We start from the raw sequence: 15167 nt of genomic DNA, 5'->3' as shown, positions 1-15167 counted from the left end.
AAGACTGAGAGAAATAGAAAAAGAATGAACAGGGGATGTAATTTAAAATGAACATTTTACCTAGTGTGTTTTGCAAGGAATTTATCAACATTAATTTTATTTAGGAAAAGGAAAGTTTTTTTCAATAACACAAGCTTAAATGTTAGGGACTTAGAGCATTTTCTTTTCCTGAGAAGACCAAGCCATGATTTTTAGACATCGGTTTAAAAGAGTCTTTTAAAAGCCCCATAGCACTTGGTACTCTTTGTATCCATAATCTCTCAACAGGAAAACAATATTCAATAAGGAAATGCTTGGGCATTGAGATTTAGTCATTATGTATCTGGGTTCATTTCAAAAAACTTTTCACAAATATAATCAATTGTCAATGAACTTTGACTCCTTACAGAGTACAAGTTCTCTCTTAGTTTCCCGTGAAGAGCGGGACTATAGGCTAGGGAACACACTTGTAATTCCTGCATGCTGGTGGCAGATTCAGTACAATTGTGAATTCACAGCCATCCTGTGAATTCTGTCTCAGATGAAACAACAATAATAAAACCAAACAAACCAAAAGAGTAAGCCACGCTGTAAGAGCATACCAAGTCTCTTCCATACGAATTCTCTTTCTACACCAATGGTGAATGTAATCAGTCTTGTTGATTTTATTACATTGTACTTTGTTAATGGCACGTTACATGGATTAGCTAAACCAATTTGTCCTCCTGAACACTGATACTCACAAGCATTATAAAGAGAAATTGATCCTGAAATAGGCTGTGGCTAAGGAACCAACGCATATCGTTAGTCTGTACAGGAGTAATCCAAGTTCCTCCCTAATGAAATAGCAAAGTACTTAGAACATATTGGAAATTTCAAAACATCTGGATACTTATTGACTGCAACATTCTGGGGAGATGCATATTAATACCTGTTTTTTTTCTTTTGGCTCTCTAGGGTTACAAAGCCCTCACAATGACGTCACATTTATAATGGAGATAAACATAGCATTACCAAAGATGGCCTGGTCTCTTCCCTTCCCCGACTACCCCTTCCCAAATATAAGCCACTCGTCATTTCCTCTTCAGATGCTTTCAAATGTTCCCGGCATAACTGTGGGGAAAAATCAGTTCGTTCTACTATTTCTTTGTAACATCAATTAACTCTCTGATTCAATAATGAGAGCTTGGTCCATTTACAGTGACACCCACCTCCCCCTCTCTTCCAAATGATTTATGTTTCGGAGATTGTTATTGCAACTACTATTGTTGCTAATGCGGGTTCCCTTTGGAAGAAGATCCAAGGGTCACAGGAAAGAAGGATCTGGTACAAGATGAACAGTGTGTTAATTGCTGTCAGGAGACTGATGGAAGTGTTCTTAAAGTCCCCGTCTTCTTATATTAAGGAGCTTAAATTGAGAAGAGCATGATGGGGGCCTTGTCAAGAGTCTAAGAGTTCACCAAGCATTTATTGAGCTCCTCGTTAAGGCCAGACATTGTAATAGGTTCTTCTACCTGTAACTGAGAATTTAGAAGGCTTTATGCAACAGATAACACATGAATGGGTTATTTTGTAGATATACTTTCTATAGAATTTTTTTCGTACAGTGTATTTGATCATGTTTCGCCTTCCCCAACTGAGATCCTCCTTAACCCCTATTCATGCATCTTCACGAATGGACTCTTGAAATAGAGGAGTGACTTAGGAGGAAAGGAAGAAGGACTTCCTTAGCAAGCAAAAACACTGAACAGGAGTTTACACTGTAGAAAGGACAAATTGAGGAGGCTGCCAGAGGCAGATCCTTCATGCTGCTAGAAAGGTGAGGACCATGAAGTACCTCTTAGAGTGTGCGATGCTGCATTAAGTGCCTACGAGGGGAAATCACCAAATAATCAAAAACCAGTAAAAGATGTTTCCACATCTTATGTTTTTAATAGTTTCTCCAGTGCAAGTGTAAGTTACTGAATGAGGAAATAAAGGCAGGGAGATAATGTTAATACATTTTTTTAGGCTACTGCTAAAAAAGAGTGTAGAAACAATACAAGAAACAGCACAGAAACAAGAAGGTAAGGAGTTATTTGAGAACAGATTAGTGAGAACTAGGAGACAGTTGACAGGATGAGATGAGTTAACGTGATTGGAAGGAGCAAGCTTTGTGAGAATTTCATTGGGGTTTGGTTCACATAGCCAGACAAACAGTGAGACTATTTGCTGAAAGAGGGATTACAGAAGGAAACGAAGGTCTAGAAGTTGGAGAAGACAGAGAGGTTAAAGGAATGCCAAGCAAATATTATCATACAGAATGCTAATGCTCAGAACAACAAGCGTTTATAATATTGCAGTAGTAGTCAAACAAGGAGAATGAGTTTTATTACGGATAGAGGGTCACCTGACAGAGGGGCACCTGATGGAGGGTCACCTGGAAAGCACCGAGTGTTGATGTTTGGCCAGATAACAATGAGCATATTAAAAGAAGCAACAAGCAAGAGTGCAAATACCATAGAGTCCTAGAAATTAGTAAAGTCATAGGGCCAAGGCAGTCTCTTTATTAACCAATGAGAGTAACACATACACAAATGACCCTCCTCCATCAACATCAAGTGCTACAGATGGATTTATCAAGGGAGCCCTATAGAGACTGGGGGTAATATGTATCATGGCAGGTTTTACAGCATCAGAGAGCCAGGGCTAGGTCACACTATGGGTGGAAGGGAGCAAGGAGTGTCCGTGAGGTAATGAAGAGTAAATGGGTCTCTTTAGCAGGATGTTTGATGGGGAAAGAAAGAGACCAGTGATAAATGAGGCCAGATGAACACAGGTTTATTTGTCCAAGGGAAAACATGAGCAAGGTCTTTTGCTGAAAATCAAAGTAATGCATAGCATGTACTTAAACAGTGGAGTATTTCATGAGTCACTTGTCGGGAGTGAAAGGAGTGAGTTGGGGAGAGGATTGGAAGAGTATTAGATTGTTGCAATTTTCTAACGAAAAGTTAGAATCTTACTATTTTGAGTGGCCTGTTTGGCTTTGTTGAAGTTGGAAGGAAATTAGAAATTTGACCCTTCTCTTTTCGACTTCTTGGCTCACTTCAGCTGCTCCAATTCTACCTTCGCACTTAGCTGCTTTTCAAATACATGTGCAAAAGTGGTGATTCTCCTGTCACTAGCAAAATAGCAAACAGGACATTATACATCTTCAATACCATCAGATATGGGTGTGGTAACAGCATTAGCTTTTGATGATACAGACGCAGTGGCGAAACTATACACACACTTCATAGCACCTTGGCTTTGCCCTCAGGAGACAAAGAGTACTTATCTCAAGAAAGCCTATATGAGCTAAGATAGAAGATACATTGAAAGCTGCAGAATACCACTTGGCTTTTGGAAGACTACCAGTGGATTAAATTCCTTCCATAAAGAAGCAAAATTTTGATAATAGTATCAACATGTATGGAAAAAAGATAGTCTTATTAGATTGCAAATTAGAAGGAAAGCAGAGTCATGAGAAGGGGACTTGCTAGTAGATTCCTGTTGCAGGAGAAAAAGAATGAGAAAACAGGACATAGATGGAGATGGATGGTGCTAAAGTAAGATGCTCACAAAACAAAAGTGTAGAGGAGGGCAAGGGAAATACTCAACGGCCATTAATCACAGTCCTTGATGTCAATCCCTCGGGGGATGGGAAAAGAAGAAACAGGCCAAAAAAGCATGCGTGGTCCTGTATATCACTCAAAAAAAGCAGCTGCTACTCAAATCTGGAAAGTCGAGGCTCTTAAAAAGAATGCTGGAGCCAAACAAGATCCCAGAAATAGCATGCTTGTAGAAAACCACTCACTGCTTCTGGGAAAATAGATTTAGGGTTGAATTGAGGATAACATTGCACAAGTCAGACTCGAAGCAAAAGGAAGTAGAATTGGATGGAGTTTATCTGGAAGGTTTCTGTCCTCAGTGCATTCATTCAGCACGTAATTGCTGAATATCTACTGTGTTCTAAGCACTATACGCTCCTTAGAAAAATGAGCATATTCGGTTTATCCAAACAGTTGTTGGGTTTAAGGACACAGAAAACCACACAAGCATTAAGAGTAAAAAACAAAATCCCAGTCTGCTGTGAAATAATATTGAACTAGGAATCCCTGTGAAACAGGAAACTCAGTTCATCTCGGTCACCTATTAGTTGAATCCCTTGAGTTAAGCTCCTGTGGCTCTGTAGTTTTAGGACACAGCTTCCTTTTTGCATCACAAATTCAGCCAAGCGGCTACTAACCTCTGTGACATCCATTACAAATAAATAAACAGACTTTTCATTGAACAACATTATTTAGGTCTTATTGTAAAATAAAGTTTATTTGAGGTAAATAAACATAGTAAGGGAAATTTTTAATCATTGATTAAACTTTGTATTTTCTTAGGGACATCAAGTAGTTACTAAAGAACATGGCTTTTATTTAAAAGCAAAGGGTAAGACTATGAGGTCAAAATTCTGTCCAACTCTACATAGAGTCCTCTGCTCCTTGAATCGTATCTATGTGAGTGTAGTATCTCTGTCCCTCAGGGATGCTGGTGGTAGGGTCAAGAAGCATTTAGGATAGCATTTTGCAACCTGTAAGTCTCAACCCCTTTGGCAAACTTCTATCTTCCAAAAATACTTACATTATAATTCATAACAGTAGCAAAATTACAGTTATGAAATAGCAATAAAATAATTTTATGGTTGGCATTACCACAACATGAGACATTGTATTAAAGAATCACAGTATTAGGAAGGTTGAGAACTGGTCTACATCAGGACTGGAGTAAGCTGCAGAAATAGCAAACAGTGGGCTAACCACCCATGGTACAGGTTGGGATATACTAAGTAAGACCAGAAGATAGAAATAAACTCTGTGGACAGAGCTGATTTCTAGACAGAATTCCAACTTGCCAGTGAAGACAACAAGAACAACAAAAACAAACAAACAAACAAAAACCCAACTTGTTCGTTATGGATGATTTCAAGGGAGATGAGTCATGCAGGCACTTGACTCCAGTTCAGAGAAGCCTGTGAGATCAACCAAGGTGCTCAGAAGAACAAGGGTTAAGAAAGGAGGATCTTAAGGCAAATAGACTAGATTTTACTTCTAGATCTGTCATTCATTTACAGATCATGGACAAGGTGCTAAGCTATCAAAGCTCAGCGTTTGCACTCTTTACAGAAAGATGTGATCCTGACAATGGCTGTGTCAGGAAAAGCCCACTCTGGGCAAGAGGAAGCAATTTTTAAATAAACAGTGGAAGGTTTTATACAGAGTTCTAGTTGAGAGAAGCTAAGAGTCAAGTGAAATGACTAAGGGTCTCTTCAACAATTAGCACCTTCTAGATACCAAGTCTACCCATGAAGCTGAGAGGAGGGAGAAATTGCCCCTAAGAAAGCTAGAAACCTGTGCACTTCAGAAAGACGCAGTTGTTTGTCAACTTTTAAGTTTCTCTCTTCCTTAGCACCATCGAGACTATATCCATGAGCCTACACATTTCAAATGTGACTTTTGTCACATCTTTCATTTTGATCAACTTAATTAATTAGTATATTATAAATAAAATAAATAATTCAATTAAAGGGATTCATAACTTCATGAATAACATATTTATGTATATCAACTATATGAATAATGATATAAAATATTTTTCATCATGTGGGGAAGGATTAGGTCATTTGAGTATTTGATCTTTATTATAAGCATGCATTCACTAATAAGTAACTGCCTTTATATGTCTGTCAGTTGGTCTGCTTGTTTGTTTATGATCAGTACTATGTGAAGCCTGTGAAAGTGGAGAATCTGATTCTCATGTAAACACAGAGCAGGGGCTAAGCATTTAAAACATTGATACTGGGCATTTGAGACAGGGATTTAAGCATAAGGTGGTGTGAGAGAGAAACCCACCATATGGAAAACAAGACAAAGATTTAGGCTAACTCTCAAAAACAACTGAGAAGCTGACTTTCTAGAAAGGGGAAATAGGGGCCACCTCTGCTCAGTGCATTTTCTAAAGTACTGAGCCCCTAAGAACAAGATTTTTCTCATGGCAGAGTAGAACTTCACCTACAAGTGGAAAGCAGAAGACAACAAGAACAAAGAAATGCAGCCTGACATTGAAACAGAGGCCAATGTTCATGTTGGTGAAAAAAAAAATTGTGAATAAATACAATACTGACTGTTCTGTAATGTAGACTGTGAGATGGGGACAAAACTTGACAAAACCTGATTCCTTGCCAGAGCTGAGCTGTCCAGATTGGGCAACCTCACTGATCTTCAACTGCCTGTGTTAGACATGAACACAGATGAATGTTCTGTGGGAATTCCATACCTGGGACCTGTTCTTAGCATGTGCGTTCAATGGAAAAGATGTGTAATCTGTGACCCCGCTGACAACCTTTACGAAGCATTCCTTTCCTCTTTGACTAGAGAGCATGCATCTAGCAGTGTGCATACTTTATATGGTACCGCCAAGTTCTTGAAGGTTGTTCCTTGCATCTTGAATAAGCAAGAATGTTGTTGAATCAATATCACATTAAATGTTACAAACACCTAACTTCCTAAATTCAGAGAGAGGACCGAGAGAGAGATGATATTTTTGAAGAGAATAAACGTAATAAAAGCCTAAGAATTTGAGCCCTTCTGTGAGTAAGTAAAATGGCTCTCAGAGTCCATTTACTATGGAGGAAGCAAGGTCAAAATTGCATGGAATGAAAAGTGCACTTCCCATGGAGACTCTGAAGCTAATTTATCTTGCTTCAGTAAGGCAGGAAGTACACTACAGTATTCAGGACAGGGGGAAATGACAGTTTAGCGATTGGGAGTATCTTTCACGGTCCATGGTAATTGAACAATCTCAACATCAAAGGCAGGGCTGGTAGCCTTTTGGAAAGAGGAATGTCGTCCTGCTAGCCTTTCCTTTCCTCTTCACTTTCACCCTATCAGTGGGCTTCAGCATCTCGCCTGGCTGTATTTTCCCACTTTCATTCGGCATTAACACAAAACAGACCTGGCTTAAGTTTCCCATAGAAAGTAATAACTCATTCTGGAAACCTTAAATGGATGGGACAGACCACTTTTGTATCTGTTAAACTTTAATGACCTTAAATATATCCAGATGAGCAAAGTTCAGACCTTCACTACTTCAGGTAAGGGTGGCTTAACATAGTCACCCTGTTCTGCCAACCACCTCATAAAGGAGAGGTACAGTCCGTCATCTCTATGGCAGCCAGCCTCCCAACTCAATGATTTTTCTCTCAATAAGGCCACCAGTGCCATCTCAATTTTAGAGCTGTCTTTACATTACCAGAATTTTGTATTCCCCCCCCCACCACACTTTTATTTACATATTAGGGAGGGACTCGAATACAGCATCCAAAAAAAAGTGTTTATTTCAGACAGCCACAAACTGCAAGTGGTTTTTCTCTTCCAATATTTACTCAAAATAAGCTCATTTAAGGAAAAATTCACATGAAGTGGTAATTTAAGGATAATATACTTTTCCATAGATATAGACCTTGGCTCTAACTTGCTACCACCAACTCCAATAAGGAAAGTGGAAGTTGTTGATTAAACAAGATCAATTAGCTGGAACATGTAGGGAGAAACACTGAGTTTTTGTTTGATATTTGTTTTCTGGTTTTATCATGATTGACTTCTGTCTGATGCAGATTTCCATAAATACTTACATTGAGTGAACACAAAACCCTGCCTTCAGTGTCCAACTCCAGAGAGCAGCACAACTATCGAATGTTCACAAACCTGGGGTTTGAACCAGCAGCTTCCTGCATCCTTTACTCCACAATAGTTTTGATAAGTTCCTGAAATCATCAATGGCCAAAATATTAGAAGACATTTCCCCAGATTCCTGGGAAGAGTTTCCAGGCATTCTTCGCTTCCTCTGTCCCTGCTGTTGGGGTTCCCTATTAAATGAGAGAATGAACTGTTTAGTTTCACCTATTTTCTTTTTTGAGTTTATAAGAAATTTGATGTTGGGAGCTATCTAGCTAATTATTATTTGTTTTTATTTTCTTAGAAACCAGAGAAACTTTGGTTTAGATATCCCTCTAGAATCATGTTCTCAGAGAAGAGAATAAAAAGGAGGAGGAGGAGAAGAAGCTGGGGAGCTGGCATATTCACCAGTGCTTTAGGATTTTAGGGAGAAAAAAAAATCAATGAACACTTTGAATTTTTCTCCTGTATATTGTCCAATACAACTTTCCAGAGTTGAAAAAAAAAGTTGAGATGCAAGCATAATGCATTGTCTGTTCTTATGTCACGGCTAGCTGACAAACATCTCCCTAATCTCACTGAATAATAACTATCAACCCTTATTTCATGCTCATAAACCTTCAGGTAAATTTGCTTCAGTAAATCAACACCACATTCCACATTGAAGCTATCAGCTAAGCCTCCGATAGTCCTCCTGCAAAAAGGTGCGTTATGTTTTCATATTCCAGAACAAACAAAAATGCAGCCTTTTTCTAAGACACGAAGGATTCTTAAAAACTGCATTCACAAAATGAGTCAGCAGTAGGGAGAATGTACTGCTGTTGCACAGGACCCGACTTGGGTTCCCATGACCCGAATTAGGCCGCCTATAACTCCAGTTCCATGGGGCCTGACACCCTCTTCACATGCACACAACCCACACACAGACACCAAATACATACGATTGTAAAACACACGTCTTTTAATATGTGATGAGAAAAAGAGGAAACAAAGAAACTATTAAAAACAATTGAATTTGGAAAAAAAAATCAGGCTGAGCAAGCCAGGGGAAGTAGGCCAGGAAGTGATATGGAAGTGTAAGCCAAATAAACCCTTTCCTCCCCGAAAAAAAAAAAAAAAAAAAAAAAAAGAGTTATCTAGACTTTCTGAACCCCACTTTGAGAGAGGCTTGGTTTTGTTCAACACACTTCACTCCAGGCTAAAGATAACTGGAGTTGATAAGTACCTGAAATAAAGCCTTTCCATGATGGAGACCAGAACCCCCAAAGAACCAGTAGGAGCATATCAGTCTCTAAAGAGCTCAGCATCAAATTGAAGTGATCTCACTTCTATCATTTGTCTATTGGCCAATGCAAGTCATATGATCAAACAAACTGAGTAGAAGAAAAACATGTTGTCAGGAAACCATGAAAAGGGGAGAGGAAAGGAGGAAGCATGAACAGATCATGTGCTCCAGCAGTCCCAGGTTGGGACTTTATTTCCTGTATTGGGGTGTTAGAACCATCATACTTACAGATAGATTACAGGGGATAACAGGAAGCTACAGAAACTGCTGATGAAATCTAAGCATTCACTTTGTTTTTTCTTTCTAATCTCAGTATCCTCCACCTCCTTTCTCAGAAGAGGTCAAGAACCTTGATTTAGTAACAAACAGCTTTAAGCTAAATTCCTGAGGTAGGCTGAAAAATCCCCACCCTGATCCTTCAGCAAGATATGAAAGCTTAATCCTTAAACCTGAAATGTTACCTTATTGGAAATAAAAGTCTTTTTGATGTCATATAATTGTTTTAGAGATAAGAAGATGATCCCAGATTACTCAGGTAAAACCTTGTTTAACAGAACTATCCTCTGAGCCAAACTGCCACCATCTTGAGGTCTTCTGCTGGGTCTTCTCTCAAAAGATCGTAACAGCTGAACCTCCTGACTATTTTCTCTTAGAAGGAGAGGGCAGGGAGAAATCATGGCCCCTCAGCTGAGTATTCAACTATTCCTTTCAACAAGATGTAGGCCATTCTCCCTAAAAGCTTGTAGTTATGGGGGAGAGGCTAGAGGATTTTTGTGGGGAAGATGAGGAGAGGATTGTCTGTGCAGCTGTTGAGAAGCCAAGAACTGCTGGATGCAGTCCTCCCAGTGTGGCAACTTTAAATCCACCTATACTCCTGCCATAACTTTTCACGCATGCTCTGTAAATAAACTCATTAGTACCTCCCAGTAAGTTTCGTTGGAATCATATGTGAGTGTGTTGTTAGGAGCTAAGGAGGCTGGGGGAATAGATGTTGTTTGTCTCTCTGTGGGCAAAAAATTTAGCAACAGACATAAATACAAGCATAGGAGTGCTTATGTGAGAGGGGCAAAGATGAATTAGCAAGGTGAAGACTGGACATGTAGGAATAGGAGAGTTATGGCCAGCAGCCAGGAAATACTAGCCACATTAAGATTGAACATGCACAATGAAGCATTATTAACAGACAAGATAAGAGAACAACTCATGTCTAGATAGAAAGAAACAAATAAATAAAAATCATAAACACATGTATACACAAAAGCAGTATTATTCTACTTTTAAAACAAAAGAAATCTTATCATAGATAGAAAATATTAGTGGAATAATATTTAAATCTATATTCTTATAAGTTTTACATATCTAAAAATTAGAGCAAAAGTTATTTTTATTTACATAATCATCCACAAGGTTGAAAGACAAAGTAATAACTTTCTCAGTGGTGCCTCCTGAGCAGCATGGCCATAAGACACTTTGATCTCGGTCCAGGAAGCTGATCTTAGACTTTTGGCCACCAGAAATGTGATCGAATATAAAGTTACCAAGTTGGTTGTAATCTGTTATGCAATCACCATAAGAAGCTTCTAATTCTTCCATCAGCTTTTGCCTTTTTAAAGGACATTTAAATGTTGAAGGATATGAAAACTGAGGTCACAAGGAAACAAAGTAACCCCTGAATTTCAAAACTTGATCACAGGCCAGCAATGGATGGGTCCTGGGAATGAACTTGTGATTGTTGTACATATTATACTGGCTATATTTCTATGACTTGACATTAAATGCTATACTGATCAACCCATGCTAGGATTACTGGAAACCAACCCAATGGACATTGGAGCACATGATGAGTTGCCATGGAAACCTACTGGAACAGACCAACTTAAAGAGACTTCAGGCACTCAACAGTTAAGAAAACCAGCTGTTGTTAAAAAACAAAAACAAAAACAAAAAAACACAAACTGAAGAATGAAATCATGAAATTCATAGGCTAATAGATGGAACTAGAAAAAAATCATCCTGAGTGAGGTATCCCAAACCCAAAAAGAGATACATTGTACTTACTTTCTTATATGTAGATATTAGTTACTTAATAAATGATAAGCTATAATCTATGGAACTACAAAGGTTAAGTATAAAGTAAGGAACCATGGGGAACAGTTAAATCTCATTAGAAAGGAGAAATCGAGTAAATATGCATTATGCGGGGAGCTGGAATGGGAGGATCGAGTGAGAAGGAGGATGAGAGAGGGATTACAGCTAAAATTAAGGACCATTCAAGGGGTATTATGGAAACCTACTACAGTAGAAGCTTCTAAAAATATTTACATATATGAAGACCGTCTAGCTGAAATCACCAAATTATAAGAGAGAGAAAGCCACAAATGGCCATATCTTGTCACCAAATGGTTTCCTGTATGGGAATGGATTACATCTAAGTAAGTTGTTGACCAAAGGGATCCCCCAAACAATTCAGGCTCTTCCAAGACTATAGGTTTTTCTTCACAAAATGATGGCAAAACACCGTTGCTGAAGATAACATCTACACAACTCATGGAACATGGAGAAGTTGAGCTGATGCCTACATAAAACCTTCATCCTCACATTCTAGTGTCTTTGGCATAAATTGGTACTCTATATGCTACCAAAAAAGAAATGTAAACACCAACCCAGGTACAAACCCTCTGTCCTACAAGGGTGTCCTGACTGCAAGATATGCTAGTTCAATGATGGTAGAAAGCTCATGAGAGTAACCAACCAATATCTGATTTGACTTGAAGTCCACTCCACAAGATGGAACCCACACCTGACACTGACTGCTTGGGTGACCAGGATTCTGAGACTAGATAACTCAGGGAGCCAATGCAAAACCAAATACTGCTGTTCTAAAATGGGGGGAGGGGCTATAGCAATTAAGCGACTTCTGATGATATTCTGCTGCACTCCTAGTTCTGTGCCTGAAGAGCCCATCCATCATTAGGGACGCATCTACCTGCCGGAGATAAGAACAAATACAGAGACACACAAGTGAAAGACCTTGGGATTACTCAGCCATAAGTAGGATGTCTCAAGCAAATCCCTCACCTCAGGGCTTAGGGAAACCCACAGAAGAAAGGGTAGAAATATAAGAGCCAGAGAAGATGGAGGACACCAAGAAAACAAAATCCTCTAAATCAACAAGAGCAGCACACATATGAACTTGGAGAGTCTGAGGCAACAGGCACAGTATCTTCTTGTATGAGTCTGAATCAGGGCTTCTGCGTGCACACACACACACACACACACACACACACACACACACACACATTATGGCTTCTGGTTTTCATGGGAGTCCTGAGTGTGCAAATGAGTGAGGTTCTGCTTCTTCTGCCTTCCTTTGGGCCCTTTTCCTTCTGTTTGTTGTTTCCAATTCCAATGTAATAGTTTTTGTTTTATCTTATATAATATATTGTATTATCTCTTAGAAACCTGTTTTTCTAATGAAAGACAAAAAGGTCATGAATCCAAGTGGGAGGGGAGACAAGGAGAAATTGGAAGAAGTTGGGGGAAAGGAAACTGTAATCAGCATCTATTTTCAATAATAGGGAAAAGAAAAAAATAAAGAAACACTGGCTTCTCTTCCAGAGGACATGTTTTTATTCTAATCACCCACACGGCAGCTCACAACCATGTGTAACTCCAGTTCCAGTCACCTTTGATACTTTCTTCTGGCTTCCGTGAGCATCAGGCACACACATGCTACATAGATCTGCATACATACCCAGGCATAATTTTTTTAAGTAAAATCTTACATTATTGTTTTAGGAGGCCACTTGGTAATTTCCTGGCCGCCCAGACTCCCCAAATAAACACACAGAAATTGTATTAATTAAATCATGCTTGGCTGATTAGCTCCAAATTTTATTGACTAGCCTTTACATCTTAATTTAACCTATTTTCATTACTTAATATTTTACCATGAAGCTCACAGCCTACTGGCAAGGTTCAACATGTCTGTCTCTGGCAGCACTTGCATGGCTTGTTCCTGACTCTGCCTCCTTTCTCGCAGCATTCAGTTTAGTTTTCCCCGCCTACCTAAGTTAGGTCCTATCAACAGGCCAAGGTAGTTTCTTTATTCACCAATGGTATTCACAGCATAGAGAGGGGATTCCCACATCACATTATATTTCTCTGTGAGATCTGTTTCTTTATAAGAATGTGATGCAGCTAAAACCTTCACACAGTTTTAAGAACACCACCCCTAGAAACAATTAACCCTTGGTTTCAAAGTCAAATGTAACCAAGTATTTCTCTCCTTAGGTATTCATCTTCTGAAAAGATATCGGAACATGTGTGCATGTAAACACAGAAACATACACAAATGTTCATAGAACCTTCATTTATAATAGCTGTAAGCTATAAATAATCCAAATATTCATCAACAGCATATTAGGAATACTAATACAGTAGAATACTACACAGGGATGTAAAAGAGAAATTCACTGATAGAAGTCACAAAGCCTGACTCTGGCTTTTTTTTTTTTTCTCTAAAGAGGCTTCAAATTCTCCCATGGTTTCGCTTTCAAAGAAAATGTTAGCTCAGGGCATACGTTTGGATGTTTATATTATGTTGAGTGAAAGAAGCCAGACATAAGAGCATGTGCTGTATAATTGCATTTGTCTGAGTGTTTAAGACAGACAAAAGTTAACCCATAGTGATGGGGATCAGATCTGTGGTTTCCTAGGATAGAGATGTGGGGGAGTGAAAGGGGAAGGCAGGAAACTTTCTAGACTGATAAAAATCTGAATTGGTGCGAAGTAATACACATCATCTAACTCATCCAGTTCTTCACCCAGTGTCTGATATTGTGTGCATGATACTTTAATAAGTGGATCTTAAAAAATAAAGAAGATTCAGTAAAAGAACAATAATAGTCCAATGAATTTTCCAGCAGAGTTCAGAGCCTTTCAGTTTGCTCTGATAAAAGATCTTTTCCTTCATCGTAATAAAAGACTCTATCTGCCTGGCAGGGAGAAAAGGAACAATTAAATGCAATGGGTGGAGACTCTTCCCTGGGTAACTACTGATTTCTGACACCACGCATTAACTTTGCCTAGCTAAGGATGGTCCCCTGTAAAGACATCTGGATGTTGAAGATTAGTAGTGACTAAGGGCAGAGGGCTCTGATACTCCAGCCCCAGATACCAGACAGTTTTAGGCAACACTGTTTCCTATGTGTCTGAAGACAGCAGAAAAGAATGAAAATTTGAAGTTCTGGAAAGAAAATAGTTTGGGATGAAACCAGCTCTTGTTTATTGATGTATAGTCCTTTCCTAAAAGATGTTCAATATCTTGCATGGTTCTCTCTTTATAATAAATGCAGACTGAGACCTAAGTTTGTGTGTTTATGCTGGCTCTTACATTACAGAGTGCTTATTTCAGATAAACTAACCACTTTCATCCTAAAATACCTGAGAATTTGACTGGAATAAGTAGAGACCTAGATGTCAGACCAGCTTCACCCTGTAGTGTTTATTTAGTTCCCAAGCTTTCCGCTCATCTGAGCATGTTTTGAGCACTTTCAACGATGTCTTCTACTGCATCATCTATTCTTAGGTATAACTATCTTTTTGGAATACTATGTGTTCTCTCTGTGCCTGCTCCAGGGAAAAAGTCACTAGCCAACATGATAACCCATTCAGAAAGCCAAAGAATATATTCAAAAAACTTTACAATATACTTCAAGTGGAGATAATCTATTGCACATTCATTATAACCTTGATAGACACAGGCACTTGATCATCCAATAATTAAATGGGCAGTTGGCAAAGCTTTCCATGAGCTTGTCATGGAGATTAACAGAGCCTGGTTTGCTACTCTGTTTCTCCTGACTCCTGCACACTCACACATTATGCCCATCAGGAAGTGAGACCTTATAAGCTGCCCTCCTGCAGTAGACAAGCTATAGAAAGCCACCATTGTTGACTCTGTTCTCTTCCGTTGTGACCTAGAACTTTGTGTTCTCATAAATGAGAGGTCAATACTTAAGGTAATTGAAGATGCCCTGAGCAAAATTTCCAGAAAGAAGTCAAGGGGAGAGAGGCAAACACTGTTGTGAAGTAACTGTGCCCCCAAATAGATGGGGGTAAAAAGAAACAAACAAACAGAAAAAAAAATACAAGGA

Source organism: Microtus pennsylvanicus, chromosome 2 (assembly GCF_037038515.1).
Source record: "Microtus pennsylvanicus isolate mMicPen1 chromosome 2, mMicPen1.hap1, whole genome shotgun sequence".
Taxonomy (NCBI): Eukaryota; Metazoa; Chordata; class Mammalia; order Rodentia; family Cricetidae; genus Microtus; species Microtus pennsylvanicus.
This window is presented reverse-complemented; position numbering follows the sequence as displayed.